This window comes from Meleagris gallopavo, chromosome 14 (genome assembly GCF_000146605.3).
Source record: "Meleagris gallopavo isolate NT-WF06-2002-E0010 breed Aviagen turkey brand Nicholas breeding stock chromosome 14, Turkey_5.1, whole genome shotgun sequence".
Classification (NCBI taxonomy): Eukaryota; Metazoa; Chordata; class Aves; order Galliformes; family Phasianidae; genus Meleagris; species Meleagris gallopavo.
This window is the reverse complement of record NC_015024.2, coordinates 5,375,272-5,386,451: the sequence shown is the minus strand read 5'-3', so window position 1 is coordinate 5,386,451 and position 11,180 is coordinate 5,375,272. Positions and strand designations below refer to the sequence as shown.

The 11,180-nt window shown below is 43.7% G+C and overlaps 1 protein-coding gene across 1 annotated transcript in view; it reads right to left on the bottom strand.

The window, feature by feature from the left end:
• The window catches only part of FBLN2 (fibulin 2), a 116,807-nt gene extending 106,462 nt beyond the window's left edge, over positions 1-10,345 (bottom strand). The window contains exon 1 of the mRNA XM_010718456.3: positions 10,264-10,345. The gene's annotated coding sequence lies outside the window, so the exon portion shown is untranslated. The remainder of the gene's footprint in view (positions 1-10,263) is intronic.
• Between the last annotated feature and the right edge of the window lie 835 nt (positions 10,346-11,180).

Below are 11,180 nucleotides of genomic sequence, written 5' to 3'. Positions count from 1 at the left end.
TTTTTTTTTTTTTTTTGTTGAGTAGAGAGAGAGAGAGAGAGAGAGATCTGTGCACAAAGCACTTCATGCAAAGTGCATGTGGGTTTGAGGAGTGGGAGAGAACTGTGAATAGATTCAGTTCTTCACTGGTTACCAAAATCCTGCTTGAGACATAAATTCATGCTTAGACCTCAATACAGGTTGTCTTAGAAACATGCAGAGACCTGAACTGATGTCTTTTTTATTTATGTAGACCTTTTTCTTCAAATAAACCAATGCCTTGCCTTATGCAACACAGCGCTGTAAAGAGAATGTCTTTCATCTCCAGCATTTGCTGTTATGTGGCAATAACACAGCGTTTGCTGAAAAGCATCTTGATGTAATAGTAGTTTAAAGTTTATTTTCTAAACAGAGCTGTTGTTTGCCCATAAGAATGTAAATCTGCAATTCTCCTTTACACTTCACATACAATGAGAGACAGAGACTTAAAATCTCCCCGCAGGACAGAATTAATTGTAAAGTAAAGCACTAAGTATGGCATTTATCTGAGATCGTAAAGGCTACAGTAATTAAAAAAGACTAAAACATATGGTGCACCTCATAAGGATGGATAGTGTGATCTCCCAGACGGAACCTTTTTTGGTTACTGAGAAGAAACAAGAATATGCAGCTATTCTCCCCAGTGCTGAATCGTAAAATGAGCTTTAGTTGTGGTGAAGCAGGAATGGCATTCCCATTTTAACTCTGCCAATCTGGAGGAGAATGATTTCCTTTCATCTGGTGAGCAAGATATGATCTCCAGTTTGGATCTATTAGTGCCTTTACAATCGGATATGAGGGAAGGAAGTTGTCATTAGTGGCTTGTAGCAGCCTGGCAGCTGATGTCAGCACATGACAGCACCATGCTGCAGCCAAAGGAGTGTCACATAATCCTTACATTGCACTTGGGGCACCCTCCCCAGTGCTAGGTTGTATTTCAGTGATGTTATGGGTGTAATGTGGACCACAAACAAATCCTGATCAGCTGGCTGTCTCGGGTTGAAGGAATGCAATCTAATCTCAGAACAACGGACCTGGAAATTAAAAACAAACAAACAAGAAAACAATTGCAAAACAACAGCAAACACTTGAGTAATCAGATAGTGCACAGAAGGTAAAAGACAATACTTCAGCTGGCATTGAAGACCAGTATAGCGCAGAAAAAAAAAGATTAAAAACTTTGTGCTACGAGTTTAAAAAGATGTTTTGTGAACATCAATCCCCAGTTAGAGCTCTCAAGTATGCATCGAGTGGGAACACACAGCTTGGGCTGGCAAAGTGTCCCTTTTGAGGGGAAGTCACCTGCTGGCTATTTAAGCCTTCCACCTGAGAGGGCACTATTAATTAAATAAATGTGATGAATATTCACAGCTTTTAGGCTTTCAGGAAGGTAGTTTAAAAGGAAGTCAAGCTAATGAGAATTACTGTGGCAGTGATAAGGAAAGTGAAGTTCTAGCAACCATGAATTTTCCAAGGCATTTCATGGGTGATTTTGAGTGCCCTATGTGAAACCACATGGACAGTATCAAAACACTGACAAAGTGCTGCTGCTCAGTGCTTTGCTGCTGCTGGATAAAGGGATATTTACATTAATCCAGGCAAGAAAAGCAGAGCACCTGATAAGATATTGAAATGTGTCCTACCCAAGGAGAGGGAAAACAAAAGGCAGGTAAGGAAAAAAAGGGCACTTTTCTTCTTTGCTCTCCCTAAAAAGGAGATCAGAAAATTAAGGTTATTAGAAAAAAAGCAAGAAATATTGTGACAAATACATATGATACGTATGAAAAGAAAATCAGATAACAAAACACACCCAACTACCGTTCAGCCAAGCATCACTTAGTGCCTGGTACATTATATATAAATCAATATGTGTAAGGGGTTTCACAAGAAAACTGAGTCTACACACATGCTGCTTCCCAGATCATTTCCCAGTATCACTGGGGAAGTTGGCATCTACTGCAGAAGTATGTGAATATGGCATTGACCAAGAACCATTTTCCTCAACCTAAACAGCCATCATCACATAGAACTTCTTCCCGTGTCTCCTTTTGCAATGGATCCAAACTTACCATTCAGTTACTTTGTTCTTAATAGTAAACATTAGCACCCAGGAGCAGGCACCGTATTAACTGCACACAACATAACTGCAGCCTCCATCCTTGCACCTCAGCTGGAACAAGGAGCTGAGGCCTGATGAGAGGCATGATTTGGGGTGAGGGGTAAGAAGGTCCATCTCACACAAATTGAGTTTGTAGCTTCATTAATTCAAAGTGGCACCTTCAAAAGGAAGGAGAGGAATTTTGGCATACTTTTGGTTGGAGAGAAGCCTGAAATTCATAGCCCTCAGCCAGAAGTATTTATAAGATGTAATTTGTCCAATTAAATGACATCACTGGTGGAGAAAAATGGGCTAATCTGTTAGACCTGCAAACCAACAACTGTTAGGGACAGCAGCAGCTAAGCAGCTAGAACTGCAACAGCGCACATAAGTAACCCAAACCTTTAGCAAAGGAACCAAAATTCTTCCCTGAGGAAGAATTAAATAAAAATATACAACGTTTCTTTAGAATTTATATCATCGTATATATATTAAATACACCTTTTCAGCAGAAATAATATCAATCTCATAAGAAAATGAGATTTGTTTTTCCTTTCCTTTTTTCTTCTTCTGGGTAACCTGGAAGCAGTATAATTTCTCTGGTATTAAAGTGCTTTCCAACTACAACTATTTCTGGATTCCCCAAATCCTACATTTTTAGTTTTATACTAGGAGAAAAATGTGTGTCTTGCATTTTTAGAAAAAGCTTCTCAAATCAATCTTTGTAGATACTGAATATAAATTAAGGCTCAGCTTCCTACATGATGGCAAATCTGTTCTGTAACTCCCCAACTGTCTGCAGTCTCCAGTAACTATAGCAGCCAGTCGGTATTCTCTCAAGTTCAGTTTGCTGCATTCACCCGAGTATGAGCTCAAAGGCAAAACACATTTTCTTCTACCAGATGCCTTCTTTAGATATGATTTACATAAGGGAAAAGTGTGTGAGAAATATCAACATTTGCATTTTAAACATGATCTTGGGATGTCCGTCATGGTTCATTCATCTGCTTTTTGGCTCTTCAGTGCCTTCAGTTCACTTTTATTTGACTATAAAAACATATGGGACTCATTAGCTTAATGGTAAGTTTATTTATTTTTCATCCACTTGCTGGCACTTATTAAACTTCTAACTGCAGCAGGAGGCTAGGTGAACTCTGTTCATATTCAAATTTTTCCATATCATAGGGAGTAACTGATCATAGCGAAATACCCAAGAAAAGTGATATTCATCTTGATTTTCAGCTCTTCTGGTAAGATGCTGTATCTTTCTCCTAAGCAGAAGCCTTAGAGAAAGAAGGCCAGCAAGGATAGTTGGAGGTACTTCATGAAGATGCCTGAGGAACTCAGGAATTCATGATCTGAGTGGAATGTCTTGTGCCCGTACAGACCCACACAAAAAGAGAATGAAGTATTCTTTCTGCAAATGGACAGTGAGAGCACACATTCTTGCCTGAGCAATCAGGCAAAATACCAGAGAGGAGCAGACCCTTTGTAGGGGCTGGATGCCCCCAGCTTGGCACAGGCATTCAGTCTGTGTAGCAGCCCTGGGTGATGCTGGGCTGCTACAGACCCCTCCTTGCAACCCAGGGCAACCTCCACTATGGGAGGATAGTTATTGTGTAGGTCCAATGGCCACCTCTAGCTTCCATTTTAGCTCTGCCACTCAGATTCCTTAGAAATCTGTGCAGGCAACCTAACCCCCACAGTGAGTTCACTGGGAGCATCCCTTTAAACTGAATAGTGTAATTTGACATCCTTCACCTTTTCGCATCCCTAAAGGAAAAATTTACATACATGTATATATATACGTAAAATCATTAAACAACTAAGTCAGCTCCTAAGACACTGAAAAGACATTCAGCAGTCTGTGAGCCCCTCAGAGAGACAGTGGGAAGGAAGGCAGGCTGCTTGGAAAAGCTTCTGAGAAAAATGAAGCAGCTGTCTCTGCTAGGGAAGGACTACAGCAGCTATTTAATACTCCTAGCTAAGATCTCATGTCTAGGAAATGCACCACTTACCAAGTGTTACTGTTGCATCCAGCCCAGTAGTTCATAACCACAGACCTGTTATACCACTGCAAAACCGCTCTGAGCATATCCCAATTTTCACTGTAATTCAATTGACAAAAATAACAAAGCAGTTTTTACCTCCCTTGTGACATTTATGTCACTGCTTCCATCATCATTTGTGCTTCTTCTCCCCACTTCCTCCCACCACAGGCGACGTCTGACTGTTGCAGGACTGTGGTTCCCTTCCTGCACCACATGGTGCCCGCAGTCCCTCAGCCCCACGTGTTGCTGCTGAGGCTGGTGTCGTGCTGAGGCTTTTCTGCATCACGATTCCCCGCAGTGCTAACAACTTGGAAATGCTAACACCCACCTGAGGTGCCAGAGATGAGACAATTGTTGAAAAATAAAGCGAATAAACTTCTAGCTTATCAAGCAGCCTTTCCTCTCTTCAGATTTCATAAAGACTCATGCTTTATCTTGCCATTGTTCCGTCCACACTGACTAGCTTTAAAAGCAAGGCAGGTAGCAATGACACAGGGCTTGTTTTCAAGCTCAGGAAGACCCTAGCACTGGAAATCAGCCGGCTCAGCTCACCTGCCTCCGCTCTGCTTCCCAGAACTGCATCTCCTCACAGCTCACCTTAGCAAATTTCACCCTACAGTCTGTCAAAAGTACTTTCTTATTTAAAGCCTGCCTTTTGCATTATACACAAGGGTCTAATTTCTGTGAACTACTTTTCACGTTGTAGAAAGAGAAATAACATGTGAGAAGGATTAAATAAAAAATGGTTTTGCTTCAAGAAATCAGTTCTGTGACAAAGAATAATCACCTTCTAAAAGCAAATACGATTCATTTTAAATTTATGTGTATAGCCAGCATAAATATCTAAGATAATTCCATTAAAATAGAAAAAAATATATCTTTCCAAGATAAACCACTCTGTATGCAAGAGAACGGGAAGCTGGTCAACTCTTACATGCAAATTCTGTCTGCTGGAGAATGAATGTCCCCAGGGCTCAGGGATTACCTGGCTTATCCACCTAGCTTTGCTTCTTGTTCCCTCCTGCCTCTGCATCTTCCAAACCAGGGGCCCCATTGGAGCTCAGGGAGTTGGAGCTGGCAGAAGCTTGTGTCCAACCCCGGTGGAGCCATTCCATGGAAATTAGGAGGATGCTGAGAGAGCAAATTCTATTTAGCTCCAAAAGATAAAGCAGAAATCCGAACATTTCTTTAGAGGGATTTTGGTTTTGCATAAATCAATGGTCCTAAAGGGATCCCAGAGGCAGAAGTGCTCTGCTCTCTGTGGGGTGCAGTGGGAGCCAGGCAGTGCTGGGCAGGACACGTGTACCACAAGGCTCCTTTCTCCTGCCTGCCTGGGCATCGTGCTCCTCATCGTTACCTGACTTCCTCTAATTGCACACGTGGCCCTTGCCATTTCTGCAGCCTTCCATGTCCACTTGAGCTGCAATTTCAAACAGTGTCTATATACTTACAAACCATGTGTAAAGGATCATTAGTGGAGAAAGCCATGAACTACAACACTTAATATATAGTAAAGTAAGAGAGTGAGCTAGTTGCTGTAAGTCAGCCTGTCACCAAAAATGTCACCCTGGCAGCCAGGTCACCCAGGGGAGATTAAGAACACAGGAGTAACAGGATGAAGGGTCTGGAAAGCGATAAAAAGGCAGGTGCAGTCTCTGAGCTGCCCATCTATCCGGCCAACATCACGTTCCAGCCTCAAAGCCAAAATTAAAATGCAGGGAACAGCATCACCTGTCCAGAAAAAACTATTCAATTTAGCTTGTTGCTGACATGCTGCAAATTTTTCCAGTGCAAAGAGTTGTGCACAACTATTGGTTTCACAGGAGCTGGGATAGAAGCAGTTAAGTAGTAGGTACAGTAATTATATACCAGTAGAGAGAAGGTCGGAAACAAGGCTCACTCAAGTTTTGTTTGTACTTCTGGCACGTCAGTAACAAATGCAGCAAAAATGCCAGGGTAGTGCTAAGTCTGGAGCAGAGCAGAATCTGCTGGAATGGCAAAAACTGAAAAACAGATTTAATGATTGCAGCTGCAGGCCCAATATCGTCAGTACTGAGACTGCGTTCTCGTCATAGTCAGACACACAGGCAAAGTTAGTAGTAGTCTTAGTTATTAAAGGAATGCCAAATGAAATTGGTCTGCTGTGACAACAGAAAAGACTGCGTAAAAGTTAAGCAATACAAGCATTCACTATGAGATCTAGCAGTTCTGGAGTAATAAAACATGGACACACCACAGTGCATAGTAGAAAACCCACATTTCCTCATGAATTTAGGCCCCACAACTCTTTTCTGCCCCAGCTTTGGTTTCCTGCCTATTCTTATGTGGGAGATTGGCTCGGTGCGTTCTGCAACATGGCTCAGATCAAGCAAGATGCTTTGTATCTCTTTAAAGGAAAAGGGCCCAATACGAAGAAATGTTCCCTTAATATTTTGAGAATTAATGACGCATGAGTAATGCTGAAGTCTGATCCAAGAAATGTTCCAGTATACTTTCATATTATCGAGTTTTTCCAAACACCTAATTTCACAAACTGCCCACAGAGCACTGGAAGCAACCGGTAGCCATCCACTGCAGCCCTGGGAACACCAAGCTGTAGACAGGGGGGCTGATGGGGCACTTTCACACACACACACCCTTGCTGCAGGCATCTGAAACACTCTCAAACAAGTTATTTGCATTAATGTGGAGTTTGCAAGGAAACACTCCCCACAAGGCAGCCAGAAAGCCATGCACCAGCCTGCTCACATTATGCCTGCAGCAGACCCCAGCACCGGCTGACAGCAGCACGGAGCACAGAGGTTGCAGCCTTGCTTTCTTCTGCTGACAACCACGGGATTTCTGCTAGCTAAAAGCCTCCTCCTAACCAGTGCTTTCTGGAGTTGAAGAGTTCTTGGAACTCAAACGATCATATGGTGTGGCTTAATGAATTGCATGTTTTGTCTTGCTTCTGCAAGTTGATTCTTTTTGACTCACCCAGTAGCGTTTGTCAGCTCTGCACTGCCTCTCACCAAAAAGTTAACTGTGGTTGGGTTACAGCATATGCAAATCTGAAGGTTGTTAACCAGGAGAAGGGCAGAAGATGCTTCAGAAGCCCAATATCCCTTCTTTGAAGTAGTAACCAGAAAAGAACTATTACTTAGCATGCACTAACACAGAGACAGCCAGTAACTGATCCCCTCCAGGTCAGCTGCAGCCTTCTTCCTTCTCAGCCATCACCAATAGCTGCTAAATTTTGTGGCCAGGACAGCAGCAGTGCCTGTACAATCTTGCATGCATATTTTCAAGAATGGGCAGACTGGGGCCCTTTGAGAGGCGTTAGCAATTTTCTAAGGCTCTTTCCAAGCACTACTTTAGATTGATCTCCCTGAGCCTGCTTTGTGACAGAACTGGAGGTGACAGACACAAGAGGTGTGTGGTTGGGGCAGGACCAGCTACGTGCCCTCCGTGCTGCTCCACTCCGCAGCTGGAACTCGTCTCGGTGACCTCCCCTTCCCAATATAATTCCACTCTGCAATGCAATGGGAAGCTGGCCTGGCATGGTTTCCTAATGATCTGGAAATCCATGGGAAATGATAACGTGTTGTGCACAGTTCACAGGGTGAATTTTTTTTATTATTTATTTATTGCTAATGGTATGAAACCAAAGGCAAGACAAGCTGGGCTCCCTCCTTCCTTGTCAAATTCTAGCAATAAAGAGCTGTAGAAAATCTCGCTTCATCCTTCTGCCTAATGAAAACCATGCAGAGCTCTGCCTCCTGCAGCTCTTGGGAGGGGGGGAGGGAAGGCAGGGCTTGCAGCACTGCCTGAGGTTGGACCTTCAAAACTAATTTTTTTAAAAATATCTGTATTTTAGTGAGGGAAAAAAGAAGTATTTCTAAGTAAAATTCACATTATTTTCGTGGATTTGTAGAGTCACTGCTAGATTCTCCACAGTAACTTGAACTGACTGAATAAAAGGCTTTAACAGAGCAAACTCAGAGCTTCATTCAGTTCCCTCATTTCCCTTCTTTGGTCCCAGTCTCACTCTCCAGTCTCCGCAGCACCTCCCAAAACTTTATCTGCCATGCAACAACCTGCATTTTGATTTTTGCTTTCTCTGTTTCTAACAAAGTTAACTACAATAAGTCTCTTGGGCACGTACTGCTGTAATCCCCAGCCCCATATTCTCAGCACTTCTGACTGTCTCCTCCTGACCGCAGACATTTAATGCACACAATCATCTTTCAAACCCTTATCGTTTACAAAGGTAAATGCTACAGCTGTGCTGGCACCTGCCCTGCTCCAACTGCCAGACTGTGCGAGCAGTAAATAGGCAAACATTTTGCTTGGCTGTACTGGTTGCAATTGGAACAGTTTTGTAAACTGTATGTAAAATCTTGAGCAATTAGTTCCTTTCTATAACACAGGAAAAAGTATACAGGAAAGTATGCTGACTTTTTCTATCTTTTATGGAAAAAAAACTATTATTAAAAATAATAATTCACTATATCAGCTGGTGACATTGCTCCCATAGGATAAGGGCCACTCTGGTAGCTGTAGTTATGAGTATATATGTATGAAAATCACACCTGATTGTATTCATCAATAAGGGGACAAGATTACTTAAATAGATCCCTGAGGTGAAAAAGCAAGATCATCCCTCCCTTGTTCTAAGAGAAAAGAGAAAAATCAGCAAACTGTTGTATTTTAAAAAAGTGTGTCCAAAAAAAAGCTGAACCTGCTACTGTCACCTTGACAGATGGACATAATCATGTCAATATTTCACATAAACCCACATGTGATGGGGAAAGTATACATAGCTTATTCTGCTCCTGTACAGCTAAATAAAAAATTGCTCCATCTCTATCCCATCTCTACCAGTACAGCTCACTGTGCTGTTGTGCAACAGAAAGAAATTTCAGCCAAGTGTAAGCCTAGAACTGGATTTCAAAAATGTTGGGTTTTTCCCTTCGTGCTTCATGCTGTCCTTACACAGGAAACAATTAATAGTTTGCAGGTACCCAAGATCCTGCTGGCTTCACAGATGGGGATGCTTTGTATAGGCAACACATACCGTGTCATATCACCCAAACACACGCTCCCCCCATTTACTTTTCACTTGGATGCCAAGAACTGGGAGATTTGTTAAGCAGGAACATGGCATGGAGACACAGCCATCTACAGGCCTGCTTTCCATAGGCAAAAATCATATTGGGGTGCTTCCCTGCAGTGGGGATGTAAAGCCCTGCAGCCATTTGCATCTGCTCCTGGTGTCAGAAATCCCCATGCTCCTGCTGGGGGTGAGATTCAGAGCACAGCTCTCCTCCCGCCCATGTTACTATAGGAATGTTTTCTGCATTCCCGTAAATGCCAATGGGTTTTCCCAAGTGGCAGTAGTGGTCTCCTTGTCCATCCTTCGGTTGAGCCACAAAGAATCATAACTTACAGGTGTCTGCTTACAGTTCAGGCAGCCGGAGGAAATGTTTTGTGGCTGCAAAAGATTTAACACAGCTTGACTGAGGTCACTGGGCTTGTTCCTGCTTATTTCTTCATGTGGTATATGGGAAGCAAGAGCTAGGAGAAGTATGATGTCTCGGAATGAGGTTGGCTACAGGAAAAGATTTACCATGCAGCCAGTTCTGAAGCCATATTGGCTTCTGGAGGCAGGAAAGAGCTGATGCTTTGCATTCAGTGTGCTCTGAAATTCCTTATCACGTTCCCATCCCCACGAACAACAGAGGCATTTCTGACACAGCAGCAGCCAACTGGGAGGAGCACAGGAGATCAAAGCTGTTGACTCGCACCCGGCAGCTCGGGCCAATGCTGTGCTGTGAACTATGTGACCCCCCTGAACCTGCTGAACCTCGACCAAAAAGCATTTGTCCCATCCCTGCATCTGTGAAGTCTTCAAAGAGTAAAGCTGGTTTTCATTAATTGCCAACTATTACTTTTTGTGAGCGAGCTTTCCTCCCACTTTTCTTCACTCTAAAAATTACCAAGAGTCCATTCACTCCATCACTACAGTGGGGCTGAGGGTATAACCCCAACTTCTCTTCCAAATTCCCTGTACTGTCAGATGTTGGCATGTGGCAACCGATCCAGCACATTGCCTACCTGAAATCCGAGAGAGCTCTGTTCTGAAAGAGGCTGTTCAGGAGCACTCAGCAGTCAATGCCATGCTTCAAAATGAACTGTGAGCCCAGGTGCACTCAGGCCTTGAAGAAACGCAGTCATCCCACCTGTCATCTGCAGGAAGAGAGAGCTTCTGTGATGGCTGTGTTATCAGCATGGCTATCTTCCAGTGTTTCTGATGAGCTCATCAGCAGTCGGCTTGAGCCAGGAGGGAGCAGGGCAGCTACTGCCGCCATGTTGTGGGTGTGAGGCAGCCACTGCCGCCATGTTGTGGGCACAGGGAAACTGCAGCCGCCATGTTGTGGGCTTGGGGCAGCCACTGCCACCATGTTGTGGGTGCAGAGCAAACACTATTGTCATGTTGTGGGCATGGAGCAACAACTGCTGCCATGTTGTGGGCATGGGGCAGTGCAGCACTGTGCTCTGGAAGGAATGAGTAAGCTGCGTAGATGGCTCAAATGGTGACACCAGCAGGCCTCTGGAGATTGGTTGAAACATCTTGATGTTAGTCCATGGATGTCTCTTCAGTCAACACATTCCCTGTGTTGGTGACCTGAACTCTTTTGGCCTCCTCTGCTTTCAGCAAATAAGACCACAGGCAAGGACCCAGCTGAGAGCTCTCCAACAATTTCTTTATCTTGTTTTTCTTTTTAGTCCAGAAGTGGCTTATCTGTTAAAATCAATCCACTTTGTAAAAATGTACCTGATTTGATGAACCTTGGATGAACTGCAGTCCAAACTCAGCCTTCCCACCAGTTCACCTGCAGAGCTTCAGGACCACAGGCTTCTCTGTGTGCCCAGAATCCGAGCTGTGCAATGCAGACACATTTGCACCTGTGGCTTCCTGGGCCCCCGGGGGCCCTGAGGCAGCCATGTGCTGTGGGCCGACCCTGAGCAGA